The sequence below is a fragment of the Chelonus insularis genome, unplaced genomic scaffold (assembly GCF_013357705.1).
Source record: "Chelonus insularis isolate UGA/USDA-ARS -01 unplaced genomic scaffold, ASM1335770v1 contig_88_pilon, whole genome shotgun sequence".
Taxonomy (NCBI): Eukaryota; Metazoa; Arthropoda; class Insecta; order Hymenoptera; family Braconidae; genus Chelonus; species Chelonus insularis.
The window spans coordinates 3,342,963-3,361,151 of NW_023276776.1; the positions used below are offsets into that span (position 1 = coordinate 3,342,963).

The 18,189-nt window shown below is 31.2% G+C and overlaps 1 long non-coding RNA gene across 2 annotated transcripts in view; it reads right to left on the reverse strand.

Annotated features, from left to right (window-relative positions):
- LOC118071997 (uncharacterized) overlaps nucleotides 1-18,189 on the reverse strand; it is a 46,282-nt gene that overhangs the window by 996 nt on the left and 27,097 nt on the right. Inside the window, exon 3 of one of the 2 annotated variants that reach the window (XR_004690964.1) lies at nucleotides 17,885-17,925. This is a non-coding gene — a long non-coding RNA (uncharacterized lncRNA). Of the gene's footprint in view, nucleotides 1-17,340; nucleotides 17,926-18,189 lie in introns of those variants that run through there. The other variant, XR_004690963.1, reaches the window with a different exon arrangement.

Here is an 18,189-nt window from a genome sequence, read left to right on the forward strand (position 1 = left end):
ATAAAAAAAAATTATTTTGATGATAAGTTTGATATATGACTTTTTTGTTGGAGATTATTTAAATATTTAAAAGTGTAAAAATCTTGGACAAAAAATGAATACATCAAGACCATGTAAATAGTGAAACCACACCTGTCACACAAATTAGCTTTCATTGTTGAGAATGAAATTGAATTTCAATTAAATTAAAACAGCAGAAAACAAAATGGTCACGCGATCAAGGCATTAATAAGTCACAGAGGGAATGATAATTCGTTTTATGTCAGTAAAAAAAAGATGGGTGGAGTATGATGAAGAGAAGAAGAACTGAAATATAGAAAATAAGATGTGAGGCACGCGAACGACCAGTTTCCGGTTACGCCTCTTATAGGTATAATGTTTTAATTAACCAGCTATTTACCTTCATTTTTTCCATCACCATCAATCAATCATTAATTAGAGATAAACATAAATACATATATGCCAGACATTTATTATTTGACGTAGAAGCATGAATAGCACAAAAATTGTTGCTCTATTGGCAAAGATGATGGTATCATTTTGTGAAATGAACACAAAATAAAAAAAAACATCAACATTATCATGCAAATTTCAGTAATAACTTTTATTTCTATTGTTCTTTTTGTTTGGTATACATGGTAAATAGCTTGCACAAAACCATAACGTGTTTCATGTTTCTTTGTTATAACGTCATATGGTGGTAAAATTGATTGCTGAAGTTTCTAAACATACTTTTTCCGCATGGAGCACACAATATTCTAAAATAATTGAATTTCTCATGTAGAATAACCAGTACTTGAGGCAAAATTGCTCTTTATGAGGAAACCCGAGCGTCATTATTCATTGTCTCGAATTAAAACTGCTGACTTCAGAGTAGCCAACATATTTTGATCTATCGACATGGTTCAATACTATTTTTTAAATTTAATTCAATTATATTCATCAATTAAATCACCTCAAAGTGATTTTGAATGTAACAAGTAGAGAACTAAAATTCATTCTGATATCCATAGCAGAGTGAAGTATTTTAAATAGTGGAAAGATTGAAATTAAATCAAAAAGTCATTTAAAAAGTATCGTGGAAAATGTATTTGACAGATTTATGGTATTTTTGGCTTTTATTTTTCGGTCTTTTAATTTAGTAAACAAGCATACGTGCTGAATTTGTGTTGAATGTCGGTTTCTGCGGTTAGGAAATTCGATGAGGTATTTGGACTGTCGAGAACGTCAGGTTGAATGTACTTTGGGCGCGTTCGAGGGTTAAAGTGGAACAAAGCGACACGCGTTCAAGGCACGTCCTTTGTCAATCCCCACGCGTGTCAGTGAGCACGGGAATCAATAGTCTCTGGTGATTCCCCGTGTTTAGAGATGCGATCCAATGGCTCTCATGTGTTTGTGTGCTGATAGACGAACCGTAAGAGATAAAAAAAAGTGTGTAACACTTAAAGAGAAACGGTACTGAGAACAATAGGAAAAAGGAGAAATCATTCAAGAAGAGTTACAGTCGTAGCAAAAAATGTTTTCAATTGCGCCTAATTATTTTTATGAATTTTAATTAAATATTTCCCTTAAATAATAATTGAATACAGTAGAAAATGACGAGACATAGAAGCCCATTTGTTCTAAAAGCTTTAAAACTTTTTGTAAACTATCGATGCCGACCTTTGACGACCTTCATGCGGATGAATTTCCAAAAGCTCTGTAAACGCTTGCGGCAGAAAAATATCTCACAGTTCTTTGAGTTGCATCAAAAGGACTGGCGCCTTTGGACTATCATGGTCGATGAGGGAAATCTGGTCTCCGGAAGTACAAGCTTGAAATCTAGCTTTGATCTGATAAAGAAGCTTTTCTTCTTTGTGTATGAATCTAAAGGCGATTAGACAAAGAGCAAATTTCATCTGTAGTCACTTGTTTGAGAGAATTCGAACGTTAACGTTAACAAGCATTAAAGCAAAACAGGCATAGTCAGCCAGGATGTCACGTGCGTATGTTTACTCAAGACCGGGCTTTGTACCGGAAAGAGCAAAGGGGAAAGGGTGTGCAGAACTCGTGAGTGTGAAATCAATGAGACAATCATGTTACAATAAGTGGACCATAAGTGTTCCTTGATTGCTTTTGTTTCTATTTAATAATACTATTCTGTATATTGAGTTTTAATCTTTATAAAATTGTCACTATTCACATTCATGGAATAAAATAGCCCAAATGATGAATTCATTTAATACCCGAAATATGATTAACCAAATTATATTATTCTATTAAACAAAAAAAAAGAATAAAGTCTAGATTATTTTGGAATTAATACTCAAAATCCTTCTTCCGGTATTATAAAAAGTTTTCAAATTGTTCGAAATTTTGGAGCATAAAAATAGAAGACACGAATTATTTTATTAGAATATTATCATCAATTCTTGCAAGGTTCCTACAGTAAAAAAATATGTTAGAATGAATCATTTTTTAAAAAACAAAATGTTCCACATGAAACTAAGTAATCAATTTTTAGTGCGATTAAATGTACAAAATTATTTTTAGACTTTTAAAATATTATTTGAGGCAAAAATCTAACAGCAAAAACGAACTCGTCCAGTATTGAGGTTGTTAAACCTTTGAAAGCTTTCTAAAAAATTCTATAATTTTTTATAGAGTTTTTTTTTGTCTATCAAAAGCTTTTAAAACAATTCTTTTGAAGAAGATTTTTAAAAAAAATTAGAAACATGATAAAACAAAAAAAAAATGTTTATCAGCTCAGTTTCAATAAAAGTACACTATTGCATGAAGTGATTATTTAAGTGAAGTGAAATGAAAGTAAAATGATTTACTAAAACAATCTAAAATTACACCATTTTAGGCATGAAATTATTCGGTATCGTTTTGTATATAAAAACAAAGCTTTATTGAATATTTTAAATATACAAAAAAACCATCGCGAATTCTTTTATTATTCGAAACAATCGGATTATCAGGGAAATTTGTGAGTTTTCAATCTAGTAACATTGAATATAAACTGTCACCATTAATTATTTCCATCGCATCACTTCAGCCATAATGGTAGATATTGAGTTATATCAACAACCTTTATAAAAGATTTGAACTGGTAGTTTTTATGAAATGGAATAAATCGAACATGGCGTTTTTCATTTATTTAGCATCAACATATATATGTAACTGTTAACATATATATCTGTATAGATGTTTTCTACAATTCCCCTAGCTTTTTACTGCTTGCTCAATCTGCTACACCATTCACCAATCGGTTCAATTCAGTCCCTGTATTATTTTCTTTAAAAGTTTCAATTCGAGCAACACCATTGACGCTTCCTCTCAATGACAAAGGCCTCCAACTATACGTACTGATGAAATAGCGGAAGCCAAAATGAAACAAAAACGAATTTGTCATCCAAAGACAGAAATACGACAATCAAGTTTCAAATATATATTGTATGTGGATTTTTGTCAATTAATTCTAGGCTACATAACATTTTGAAATATTCCAAAATATAATACAATATAATATAATAGTATGCTGTATGGAAAAAATTTCTCCTCTCTACTCCGAACATACTTCATACGGTTTCTACTTGCAAAATCAATATAAATAAGAAAGTTGATAAAATAAAGATATATTAGTGTAAGTTGGTTTTTTGCTAATAACTTGGGATCTATTAGGCCTATGTAGAAAATAAGCATATCAATAGATTCGTGAGAGTAAGAGCTTTCGATTGCTTTAGTCAAAATCATAATTGGAGCATAATTTATGCTGAAAATTAGAGCAATATCCGGTTTTACCCCATTTTAGGGGTGAAGAAATAAATTTTTCGAATGTTTGACCGGATTCCGCATTTCTACGTATTGAGACGAAGAGAATGAGTGGTCAAACATGAAAATCGGACAACTTTGATTTTTACCCCTTTCCATTTTTTTCAGCCAAAAAATAAAAGTACTCCGATTTTGATGATTGAGGGCTCATTCTCTTCGTCTTGATACGTAGAAATGCGGAATCGGGGCACCGGTCAAGAAAATTCACTTTAACACCCTTAAAAACGGGTTACACTAAATACAACTTACGAATTATCATCCCCTTGACTTTGAACCCCTATAACTCATGAACGGATAGTCTAATAATTGATTTTGAGGACGTTTCAGAAACTTGAAAATCTAAGCTAAATATGCATATTCATAAAAGATGTTTAAAAAATTTTCTTCACCCTCAAAATTGCTAAAATATAAAAGAATATCACATTTTTTTGGGAGTTGGCCAACTCTTTTGGCCATTTTGAGGGTGAAGTAAATTTTTTTGACATTTTTCATGGATATGTATCTCTAGCTAAGATTCTGAAGTTTCCATATACCTCTTTAAAATCATTATTAGATGACTTGTATGAGAGTTATAGAGGTCCAAAGTCGAGTGAAGGTCAAAAAATACTCTACTCTATGACTTTGAACCTTTATAACTTGTGAAAAAATAATCATATGATGATTTTAAAGAGGTATATGGAACTTCAGAATCTTAGCTAGAGATACATATCCATGAAAAATGTCAAAAAAATTTACTTCACCCTCAAAATGGCCAAAAGAGTTGGCCAACTCCCAAAAAAATGTGATATTCTTTTATATTTTAGCAATTTTGAGGGTGAAGAAAATTTTTTAAACATCTTTTATGAATATGCATATTTAGCTTAGATTTTCAAGTTTCTGAAACGTCCTCAAAATCAATTATTAGACTATCCGTTCATGAGTTATAGGGGTTCAAAGTCAAGGGGATGATAATTCGTAAGTTGTATTTAGTGTAACCCGTTTTTAAGGGTGTTAAAGTGAATTTTCTTGACCGGTGCCCCGATTCTGCATTTCTACGCATCAAGACGAAGAGAATGAGCCCTCAATCATCAAAATCGGAGTACTTTTATTTTTTGGCTGAAAAAAATGGAAAGGGGTACCACTTGCCATTTTTTGGGGTCGAAAAATCAAAGTTGTCCGATTTTCATGTTTGACCACTCATTCTCTTCGTCTCAATACGTAGAAATGCGGAATCCGGTCAAACATTCGAAAAATTTATTTCTTCACCCCTAAAATGGGGTAAAACCGGATATTGCTCTAATTTTCAGCATAAATTATGCTCCAATTATGATTTTGACTAAAGCAATCAAAAGCTATTACTCTCACGAATCTATTGACATGCTTATTTTCTACATAGGCCTAATAGATCCCAAGTTATTAGCAAAAAACCAACTTACACTAATATATCATTATTTTATTCATTTCATCATATAGATTGTTTTTGCAAGTAATGCAAATTTTTTTATACGGGATGTTTTATTATTCATAATTCTCTAAAACTTTTCAAATTATGAAATTAAAAATTATCATTTATATTTTAAGTAATCTCATGTTAAACCCCTTCTTGAAATTTAATTTTATTTCGCTAAAAGAAGGAGGATTATTTCTCTGGAAAATTCAGAGCAGTCTTTTTTATCATTTAAAATAAAACTGAGAAATTTAAAAATAATTTTCAACATCTGAAATTAGTAAAATAATATCTGAATGTTTAATTAAAGTTTTTCAATTGTATTAAAGATAACAAAGACAGTTTAGTTTCAATAAGTTGGCAACAATATGAGCAAACTCTCTTGATAGTTGACGACCAAGTCTTTAGTTAGCTTTTCGTCTTTTCAGAAATTGTACAGCTTTTCTGTTGAGTAGATTTGAGAGACTGAAAAATAAAGAAATTCTTGGAATGGTGCGGGTCAGCCCTCGAGGGATCACTGGACTCTACAGTCTGCAATTAAAATAATTTCGTTGCCTCAACGAATTTCACTGTAGTACAGGACTAACGGTCCAACTTCTAGTCGTGGTTTCCCTTTTTCTTCAGTTCCAAACAGCAATCAACTAACATCTCTGTCTCTCTCTCCCTGTCTGCTCTTTTTCGTGGTTTAGTTGAAGAATTCCTTCACTTTTATTTTATGGATTTTATTATTCAGACATTTTTTAAAGCGTTATTAAGCAGAAATTAATTAATTGTTCTATACCGAAATTTAATTAAAAAATAATTTTACTATTATTATTATTATTATTATTTTTTAAATTCATTTCAAGCATCTCATTGAAATAATTGTTAACTGAATTGCTCTTCAACCACTAAATTTTTTTTTAATTATCAATAGCAGTTGAAATGTTTTTTTTTCAGCACTCGCTTTAGAAATTTTATTTCTTAAACGTTCGTTTGAAATGTCTTAAGTGAACATTTAATTATCTATCATCAGTGAATGCGTTTAAAAATTTGGTTTGGTAAAAATATTTATAAGTTCTTTTAAGTATCATGAACTGAACATTGACTGAAATGGTTTTGCTATTAATGATATTTTGTGTTAATAAAAGATGCTTATGAATGAATAAAATAAAATAGTCTAAAGAGAGAGAGAGAAAGTGATAAAAGGAGTATATTTAAATAATTTCGCAAATAGGACACATGGATAGGATAAAATGATTTAAAAGCTGGCACTTGAAGGTTTTTCAAGTAGGTCATAAGACAGACATAAAACTGAGGTCATTTTCTATGCGACTGAAGAGGTCACAGAGGACATGTGAGTCTTCAAAGACACATTACGTACGAAATCCATGTGTTTGTGGGTGGTAAAATAGTGTCTTCTATATAGACTCCAACGTGGTCCAAGATCGTAACCCATTGGCAACGAGCTTGTCGTAAAAGGAGTTACTCTTCTCGTGGTTTTTCAAGATGAGAGTCGTCCGTCACATGTCCTGGAGTTCTCTGGTACTATGCCAACCGGATCGATGTTCTTGTCCAACTGGAGTTGGTGCAATTTAGCGTTAACTCGACTGTCTATAAAGCACTGATGCCAACTTGCTCTTTTTCACGATCGGAAAACCTCCGGAAAATGTCGATCACTATATTTTCCTAAATAGTCTCGAGTTTCATCTATATTGCAACAGACGATATCGTAACTTTCATGTCCAATATTGCTGCGATAAATACGATAAATCGAAACTGTGTGCTTCAAGAGTTGGAAAATACTTTTACCAATCTTTTTCACTTTAGTATCCATCAACGAATCTCAAAGTTCATACTTTTCCCTTTGGAAATTTTTTTTTCTGTCTAAGTTATTGCCTTTGGAAATAAAATGGTCACATTTGTCCTCATGTTTTCAATATTTTAAATTTTTTTCATTGAAAAGATTTCAATGTAAATAAATCTCAAAAACATTTTGTGTAATTTTTTTATAAAGTTTTTTAACCGTCAACTTATTTTTAATAAATATTTAAATTAATTAGCGAGTAAAAGTGAAACATTGCGCTAACTGGATCATCAACTGAAGATCAATCAATTGATCTGTTGGTAACGTTTAAAATTATTATTATAATATTTCAATAATTGTTATTCAATAAATTTCGTTCATATAACTCAGATCATCTTTGTCTATCGCTTGGAAAGCTAGGACTAAAAAAAGGAATTTAAAGTCCTTTAAACAGTAAAATTACCTAAAAATGTTTAGAAGCTCGTTTGGGATTGATTTATAATTAAATTATTAAAATATGTATTATTATTTTATTAATTTATTAATTAGAAAATTTTGAATATCGAAAAATATTATTTATTTCTCACTTATCTTGATAAAATACAAATTGATCTTAATATTACGCAAAGTTCCATCGTTATGTAATTCAATTTCAAACATAATTTACATTTTACAGTTTGTTATTTTAATTGAAGAAATAACAACAAAAAGTTACTATTATGTGTTGATGGTAAAGCTTGATTTTACTCTATTTGATTTGAAACTTTATGATTATTCAAAATGAGTTCACTGGAATTATTAACCTTATCATAGCTGTGTTAACATTTGTTTTCTATTTAGCTACCCTTTCCAACAAATAGGAAATAAAATTTGTGTAAAAACATTAATGAGAAATAAATCTACTTGTGATAATAAAAAAACTTTTATGATTAGTAAAATATTGTTTATTTCAAAATAAAACTTGTCAAAATGTAGTTGTATTTATTTCGAAGATTAAAAAGAAGTTATTTGATTCAATTGAAATGATGTAATTTAGTTAAGAAATTGCTGTTGAAATTATTTAAATCAATTATTACAAATTTGGTACAAAGGTAAGATCAATAATGCGTCAAATTGATGAATTGAAACTCTCAACAATATGGATGAGATTGAACCAACTGCAAAGACAAATCCAACCTCTGGTGCCGATGAGATGAAGGATGACAAAGGTCTTCTTTGTGTCTGACAAAAAAGCTCTTCTGTACAGTCGACGCTTTCTAGTGAGAGAATGAGAGAGGATCGAGGTGAATTCGATGTAATTGTTTGGCGAAATAAAAAAAAAAAAGAAGAACAACTATAGTAGCGTGTCGGATCCAAGTGGACGAATTCCCCGGTGCGATTTTGCGCTAGTATTCAGCGTATCGACGAGCACCATGAAGCCCGTGGGAATCACCCGGGAGTCACATCGGAAAGAGAGTAATGAAAATAACACTCGGACTAAAAAAAAATACATGAGTGAGTGGAGCAGAGAGGGGTTGACGTGTTCACTCGAATGGGGAAAACGATTCTAGGCTTTTTTTTTTCCACGCTACGTGTAGAGCTTGAAAAATTATATATCACTGGAAGGAAAACATTTTGCGTCAGCGGTTACTTTGACAAGTGCAAAATTAATTGGTCAAATGTATATATGAAAAATAATAATAAAAGATAAATAAAAGAAAAAAAAATATGGAAAAAAATTTTTTATGTATGAGTTTTTAGATTGCAAATTCATTTTTATTATTTCCCTAACGAATAAATTGTAAAATTGAGATAAAAAATTCATCAAAATAAAAAATTATTCGTCATAATATACTATATAAATTCACAATTATTCAGTTATTATTTATTTAATGAATAATTTTTCACGAGTATTAAATGAAAAAATATCAATATTCTTTTTTTATATTTCTGCTATTTAATTTAAACATTATCTTTTAATGCAAAATTTTCCTTTTGACTGAAATTTTTTTTTTTCCTTGAAATGAAAGGTAATAATAGTGATAATAATAGTGTCACTATTTAAAAAGGAAGCTTTTCGTTATTTGGGGAACTTCCCAACATTAGAATAAAAGTGCTCTACTCACATCTGGCACAAAACCAGCGGGCACAAAAGAAAGGAAAAAAAAGTAAAAGCCACAGTATGAAAAGTCCACATACAGTAAAAAGCTTCATGAAAATCTCTGGAGTGTCCTAATTCTGTCGGTGGTTTGTAGGTGCCAAAAAGGTTTTCATCGTAGGAACGAAGCCTCTAGGGCTCGTGGGAATCGAAGCTTTTTATCGGTCACGAAGACTTGAGGCCTTGAAATAAGAGCAAAAGAGAGTAATAGTGTTGGTGGTGGTGGTGCAAGGGACATGGTAAGCATGACTGAACAGAGTTAGGTATTTGTACCATATTCCACTATATTACTGCCTGAGGTTGTTACTGCAAGCTTTACGTTTGTACAACTTTCGGTCCAGTCTTCAACTGTCTTCCTCATCCACTTGCAAGTAGAACGAACAGTTGGTTAGTGTTAGTCTCTCTGGAAGCGACGTTGGAAAAAGCACTGAAGTTGTTCGGACACGTTTGGAATGTTTGACCACTAAAATTGTTACTGCTTCTGAAGAACTCGAGCTTATAAAGAAAGACTTTCTGTTAGACACTGGAAATATTGTTTTAATATTGTATTTTTTCTCTCCAACATTTCATCTATTTTCTGCATCACTGAATCGTGACAATTTCTTATCAATTTTTGCTGTTATTTCTTTTTTTAAAGAAACTTTATTTGAAGAATTTTTGTTATTTATTTACTCTAGAATTTAAACTTTTTATTATTTTTAGATAAACTGTTGACATGAAAAAAGTTTCTACACAAGTGATGACTTTTTATTTATTACTTCAAAAAGATGAAAAGTTTATCTAATTTAACAATAAAATAAAAAAATCAATTTTCCATTGTTTCTTTTTTTTTTTAATAAAAAGTTTAATTAACTAAGAGTTTGTATATTTAATTTTTAAATGGTATAATTATTAAAAGTGTCTCAGTAAACATTTATAAATTCATAAAATAAAATTAGTCAAGTTTAATATGTAAAATTCTCATTTTTAAGTTAACTACGTTAAATTGAAACTATAAGTTAAAAGTAGGTAATAAAGTCAGAATTAAATGAGAAAGTTTAATAATTAAATTAAAGTTATCATTGTAACTTTAACTACTTAGAGGTTTTATTAAATGCTCGTGTTATAATAATAATTCTACTATCTCTGTATCGACAATTTTTTTTTTCCTTCCTCACCAACTCTCAAATTAAATTGAAAGTAAAAAATAAATTCATACTAATGAGTTTTGGGAGAATAAATTAAAAAAATTACCCACACTCCTACTGATAATGTAAATAATGACAATGTTATTTCTTGAAAAGTAATAAGAATAAGTATTGAAAGACCATAATGAATTTTTATTGAAAGGAATCGAAAAGGCATTTAAGTGTAGGTAACTCACGTTCTAGGTAGTGTAACAAGAGTGGTAAGGGAGAATGGAAAGTGGCAACCTCGTTGAGAGAGATTTTATATTTGAATTTCTATCGCCGTAGGCGCCAGGACTATGTGAAACTGAATTTTCCACCGACCCCTGAGTCCAATCGAATATCTTATTCTTGAATGCCTTGCATACAAAAATGAAGCTTGGAAATGTGGCCCATCTCATCCCTCTTAATCATTTTTTCAACCATCAAAGAACACGCCTTTAAGTTTAATTCAAGTGTTTTAAAACATATGTCATCATATTTTATTCATACACGAACAAAGAACACTTGGGAAATAATTCAACCTATTGTTTTTAGAGTCATGAATTAGCACATCTAATGCAAAAGATTTATTATCGAAACTTGGTGGTTTATATTCTTGGAACGAATGCGTTTACGGTTGTAGTTGTAATAATCTTTTTCAAAGAAAATGAGATAAGAAAAAAAATAGCCTGGAATTTTCTTTGGATGACATCTTATTGTTTAGGCTAAAATTAGTGATATTCCAATAGGAACTTTTAGAGAGAAAGCTCAAAGCAAGATTGTATGATAAATCTTATTGGACGTTTTGCAAAATCGCTGAATGTTGAATACAATTCTTCCTTATCTGAAGAGGATGAAAAAGAGCGATGATGTTGAAAAAGAAGAAGTTGAAGAGGTTGTAGACGCCCTCGAGGTTTAGAAGATTTTTGAAGGAACGGGTGAGATAATCGGCTCCGAACAATAAGTTCAAAAGGGCGCGGCCATCTTTGTTCGAAGTGGTGAGGAGGACATCTGGAAAAAAGGGAAATGACACTGAAATAGTTGGGAATGTAGAATATCAGATACGAAAGAATATTGAGAAGAGAAAGGAAAGAAGGGATGAGAGATATGAAAGTGGATCGATAAAAAAGAAAGAAAAAATTTTATACTTTATCAAAAAATTCAAAACGGTATATTCTCTGTTAGTGTTTATCAATATTTCATGAAAAAGAATGAAAAAATGTATTATTCTATATTGCTGTAAAGTACAATAAATGATTGGAACTTTTATTGAATTTGATTAACTTCAAAAGGGAAGAAGAAAAATGTAGGTCATTTGAGTTATCATTTTGCTGTGTACTTTTTTTTTGGAGTAAAGAGAAACATGACAATTTTCACCATCACTGGACTACGAGGAGTTTCTTTAGAATCTGTCGGTGTCCGGTCTCAGAAGACTTTTATCTTTACTGTCGTCGTTTCAGTTATCGCTAAACTAAAAAGAAACCCAAGATCTTGTCTTATACCGATGGAAAGGAACGTCTTAATCGAGCTCAAGGGACAAGTTTCACAGCAGAATGGTTGGCTCACATGAGAATCCTCGCATATCCCACCGGAAGACCAGTGTACGGCCACCAGTGGCAACAAAAGTCAATCCGAGACTTTAAGGGGTTGATGCTGACACCAATGCGCGCGTTAGTGCCCAGGAGATTTGATGGCTTCTATCTTTTCATCAGCCGGAAGTACATTAGAACCGGATGTTGGTTTGACCTCTAGCTTCAACTATAAGTTTTTACACACTATTTCTTAGCGGAAGCTTTCACACTTTGTGCTTTAGCAGGACAGGATGATTGATCGAGTGTAAAGCTATCTGATTGGACTATACATACAAAGCCAATTGGGGCTTTTTTCGATCCATCATCAATTGCCCAAGATGAAGAGTCTTATCAGTTACTAACACTTGAATTTATTAATCGAAAAATGGAGACAAAGGATCATCCATATTGGAGAAATCTTTGTCTCCAATCTCTCCATCAACTTATTTTTATGTCTTCGATTCTTCTTTCTCTTCATCGACTTTTTTTCAGATATTCTTTGTGATTGACAGCTTATATTCCTAACTACCTTCTAGTTCCATTTCTTACAGACTATATTTTTTTTTAAGTATTTTAATAATGGAAAAGATTTGTGAGGAAATTATAAAAGCTTTTTGATATCAAAAATTGAACTTTTTATGAGAAAAAAAGAATAATTACCAAAGCATAAAAGGTTTGAATAAAATCTATTTTATAAAATGTATAAGTGACTTGAGACATAAATACCTTGCTAAAACTCTTGAATAATGTCTTGTGTTTTCTTTTTCTCTTTATCTTTGGTTTCAGTTACCAGTCATGAAAAAATCCTTTTGCCTCGATATCTGGTTGAATTTTCATATCCAAGGTCATTGGAAGATCAGAAGGAACGGAAGACAGATTCAAGAGCTGTCTGGCAGTCTAACAAAACGAGATTGGAAGCAAAAGCGATAAAGGCCTCTGGATCTTGGCTCCAAGTACCGTTCCCTTGATCTTCCTTCATGGCCTGTTGTAACATTCGGTGGGATTACCAGCCACTTGAGACTTTCTTTCTCTTTTGCCTCTCTATCTCCTCAACACCCAACCAAAGCCTCTTTGTATGGAGTGTTAAGGTTAACAAAAAGCCTCCTGACTTTTTATATCTTCTAGCAGAACCGATTAATTCAGACAAGAATATGCTTCATGGTCACATGGAAATAGACCCTGAGCGAATAAAGTTTGTTAAATTACCACCATCAGCAACAGCCAACATCTCCAACAGAAAAGCAACATTCGATCATTCATATTCTCTACTGATGATAATCAATTATGGGATTGTGATTTTATTTACAATATTATTATTATAATCAGATATTTTTATGGCTAGTTTTATTGCTTTTATTAATTAACCAAGAAATTACTTACTTGGTTGTTTTCATTTTCAAGTGAATTTATATTTGATCATTATTCATTGACAAAAAATTGTGTAACTACTCGAAGAGATTTGTATTAATGTTGAAGTAAATTAAGAAAATACACAACAATAGCAAAAAACTGTCATTATAATTTAAATGAAGAACTTGGAGAAATGTTGTCGTTGTGTAGAGAGGTTCATTTTACAGCTTCAAAGATAAAAAGCTTTGTTACAAAAAATCTGATACTCTACAAAACAGGTCATATGACTTTTTGACATTTCTCAGTGCGTTAATGAGTTATTTAAAAAAATGAATTGTATTAACATGAGAAAATACAGCTTAAGTAGTTGAGAAAATAAGCCGTTCATCCTGTGGTTGGCCACTCAACAGTAAATACTTGGCAAATATCCCAGCTGCATTCGGACTCTTCAGCAACAGACACAAGAGGAAGGAGGGTAAAAGCGGAAGTAGTTATAGTCAACTTTCAAGCTTGATAAACTTACCATGACTACCAACCTAACTCGGATTATTTTTAGCCGCTTACGGTTACTCTAACATGACTCTGATGCTGATGCTGTGCAATGATGTTAGCATTGGCGTTAGAGTATCGCAAAAACCCATCATTTGAAGTTTGGAGAATGAGTAGCTATAAGTGGAAAACTTTCCTTCAATCTGACAATCATGTCTTGTCGGTTAGAATTTTTCACCGATCCAAACTATTATTCAACTCTCATCTTTGTTACACTGTAACCCTAGTGAAGAGAAATTGAAGGGAAACTCTCCCTCATTATGTTTGGTAATACGAGTTTGCTAACTCTATCAACATTAACACTTGCTAATATTGTTTTTTTAGGATAATTGTAGGGTTAATCCTTGAAGAGGGAAGCGGTATTAATTATTATCATTATGATATTACTACTTACAGATAATGATGAATATTTCCAGATAAATAGAAAGAAATATTTATAAAATTTAAAGATAAAAAATATTCCTATTCATGTTTTTTTTATCACTCCAATACTACGTCTCAACTTTATGAATTTCCACATTAAAAAAGTATCGTTTCCCCGGGGGGATAATTTAACAAAAGCAAGGAAAAAAATCTTGACATTAAACAACAAGAACAAAAGTCAGGATTCAGCAGGAAAATACAAGAGCATTCTGGGGATCTGGACAACCCTCAAGGGATCAAAACAACGATAGAAAAAAATAGGAATGAGAAAGAAGGAAAAATATATGAGCTAGTCTGTAGCAGAAAGCCCATAAATAAAGAGAAAAGTCGGAGATCCTTTTGGTGAACGATTGAGAGAGATACGAAAGCACGAAATGATTTTACCTAAACATGTGACGCGCCATTAAACACACCTTGCTCGACACGAGAAGCCAATAAAGCTAGAGCTAGCATCTCATATGAATTTATACGTCACTTCTGGGAATATCTCCAAGTGATACCATTCGTGTTATAGAAGTAATCTCCAAGATGTCATTCTCTATTTCAATAGTCCTTTGATGACAATCCTATTCTCTAAGACTTATCCCACACTGTTTTAAATATAACCAGCACAATACTTTTCAAGCACTCACTTTATTTCCATAGCTTTGAATTTCATTTGCATCATATTTTACTATCATTTCGTTGTTAAAATACCTGATTCTAACATTCAATTTCATTGCATTTTTTTATTTCTTTATTTTAAAATAATTGTATAAAATTGAAAGGAAGATAGATCATAATAAATGTTTAATGAGTGAACAAATAAATAGATTATAATAATGAAAAAAAATTAATAAAAATAGTTATTAATACAGTTAATCTGTCTTTGTATTTCAATGTAATCTTTTTTATTAGAATAAATTAGTTTGCAAAATTTTAACACCACGCGATTTATAGTAGAAGATATTTTAATTGAATTTAAAGCCGGATCTGCTTTCCATTGGAATAAAATCTCATGTCTTTCACGTGCCTCATCCCTCACTTTATTTTATTCTTCCTTTTTTTCCCCTCTCCCACTCTTTCTATTCTCTCTCATCCATTACTAACACTCGTCAGCATCAACTCATTTCCTTTCGTTATATTTTTTTTGCACTTCAATTTTTCTTCCTTTCTCAAATTTGGTATTTTTCTTCATTTTTAATGCCTATTACTGAAGATATATAAGGCTTTTATATCTGATATAAATGTGCATAGTCACAGCACATGTATATACAAGGACGAAGAGTGAGAAAAAAAAATAGAGTGCATATTATAAACGTAATAAAAGTCAGCGTTTAACATCCTAGTGCATATATAAGTGTATGTTGAGATGTAGTTGTGCATTGGTATGTAACGATCTCGCGAGATAAATATGCGTAGAGCTCGTTGTTGCGTGGGTGCGACGTATTAAGATTGACCGAGATCCCGAGTAAAACTACTATATGCTACTTTTACAAACTGCCTGCCAAGAATTACGCAACCTCCGGCTACCAGCGTAACGGCGTCATCACCAAGAGCTTATAATTCAAACCTTTAGCATCTGGAATTTTATTTTCAACTGGAAAAATAATGAGAAATAAACCATGTTATAAAATGACACATTTTTTATGACATCTTTTTTAGTATGACCCTTTTCTTTTTTTTTATTAAAAAGTTGATTAAATTTTAAACATTTTATATATGAATACAAACTTGATGAAATCAAACTTTTATCAGTACATAAGACACATCTAATTAAATTTATTAAAACTTCTTTACTTCGGATGTTTGACTATTTTCATACGATTTACTACTTGGCTAAAACTAATTAAGAGTTTTTCAGCATACTTATTAGAGGTATTTTTTTTAAATTTAATTTTTAATAAAAATAAATTAGGGCTCTTTCAATCAAACTTTTTTCTTTTAGATTGACAAATAAAAATTCTCAAAGCGTAGTAATGAATAATAATTTTTATCAATTATTCTCGAAGCATACTAATATTTTGAATATGATCAAATAAATGAGAAAAATATAAAAAATATTTATTTTATATTAATAATTAATTTATGAACAATGTAATAATATTAGATGTGATCATTAACTTTTTTTCATGGATGATGAAAATTTAATTAAATTAACTCATGGAAAATTCATGCAAATTAATAATAGTATGCGTTCAAGATAAATAATATTCCGGATACCATGGGATTATATATAATAATATAATCCTCTATCATGCGAAACGCGCGCGACACTGCGAATTTGCGTATTCACGAGGGGATTCCCGTTGGTAGAACGCGCGCGAATGCGTGCTGTGTATGAACCGTTCATTTCCGTTTTATACGTGTGTGTTCCTGGTTGTCCCACACCGATGCCGTTTGCAGGTATTCTGTTGCATTTCATTTCCCTTTCTCCTACTACACTTCAGACCTTTTGTTTTTCTCGCCTCTCGCCCTCCCTGGTGGTGGCGTCGCAGAAACTCAATTTTATTCAAAGCGTTTCTTTTTTTCTCCACTTTCTTGCTTTATTTTACCGTGTTTTCTACTTCTTTTTTTTTTTGGAAAAACTAAAAGCGTGTATTGATAAAGAGAAATAGTGTAATGTAAGAGAACGTCTTTCTTTGTATAACTATACTGAGTAAGAGGCGCGTCTCGTTGACGTGCGAACAAGAAGAAGAACGAGGAAAATGGCGCGAAGGAAGACAAAGGATCGTCAGAGAAAACTGTGAGATATGCCTCGGGACAAAAGGATCATTCAAACTATATACGCAATGCTCACTATTTTCTCAGACTTTATTCTCGCTAAATTTTCTCCTCTCCTTAACAACTTTTAATGGTATCTTTTTCTTCCATTTTATTACAATTCTATAGTGATATTTCCATCAAAAAATTCCGCTAAATAAATAGACTATTTAATAAACATTCTTTTTAAAAAGTTATTACACTAAATACTCTTAGATCATTTAGAAGAAAAAAAAAGCATCGAACATACAACAAAAAATAGCAGAAAAGCTTTTTCTCAGCGGCATAATGATTTCGATAGTTGAACACAAACGCTGAATATAATGACACGTCATTAAAATAGAATGATCTACGGTACTAATGACAGTGGTGGTTGTATTTGAATGGGGTAGGAATTGTACAAGGCCATGAAATCGTTGTTAAATGATAGTGAAAAAATTGTACAAAGTGTTAATAATTATTGAAGTGTAAATTTGACAGATATATTAAGCGTTAGATAGGTTGTTTCTGATGGAATGACAATGAGATCGTTGAACAGTTATTATTTTCATCATACAAACTGCCCCTATATGGAGTGTCTAACGCACACATGAAGGGAAGAGAAAAAGGGTCACACACAATTCACGTGTTGGTTTACCGACTCAACAGAGACGTGATCATAAAAACCACGACATTCGTTATATAAAGAGAAACGAAACCAAAATCGTTTGTTATTTTATACATATTTACATATTTACCAACGATCTCTGTAGATTTTAGGCAGTATATTTGATGGTGGTATCGTGATTTCGTAGATAATGTTATATTGTTATCTGCTTTGTGCTAAATGTATGAGTGTAGTTGGAAATGTTTATATTTCACCGATTGTACGCAAGGTGGTATTGTAAATATAAATGCATCTCAATTAGATGATATTAAAATGGAATTCGTACTCACCATCATGTGAAAATAATGACAGCCAAATTGATGTTGAAATTCTGAAATCAAAAATTATATTATTTAGAGTTTATTTTATTCCAATATTTTTTAGATTAAATATATCAGTTATTTTACTTTGAAAACTTTAATTGACATTTATGTTTAATAACATTTTAAATATATATTTAATATTTAGTAATATTTTTTATGAGCAGATGATCATCACCTCATTCCATCAGAAATTATAACACAAATATATTTTCATCGGTTTTTAAAATTTATATTTCTATAATTATTGCGCGAAATTTATCCTTATTTTAATG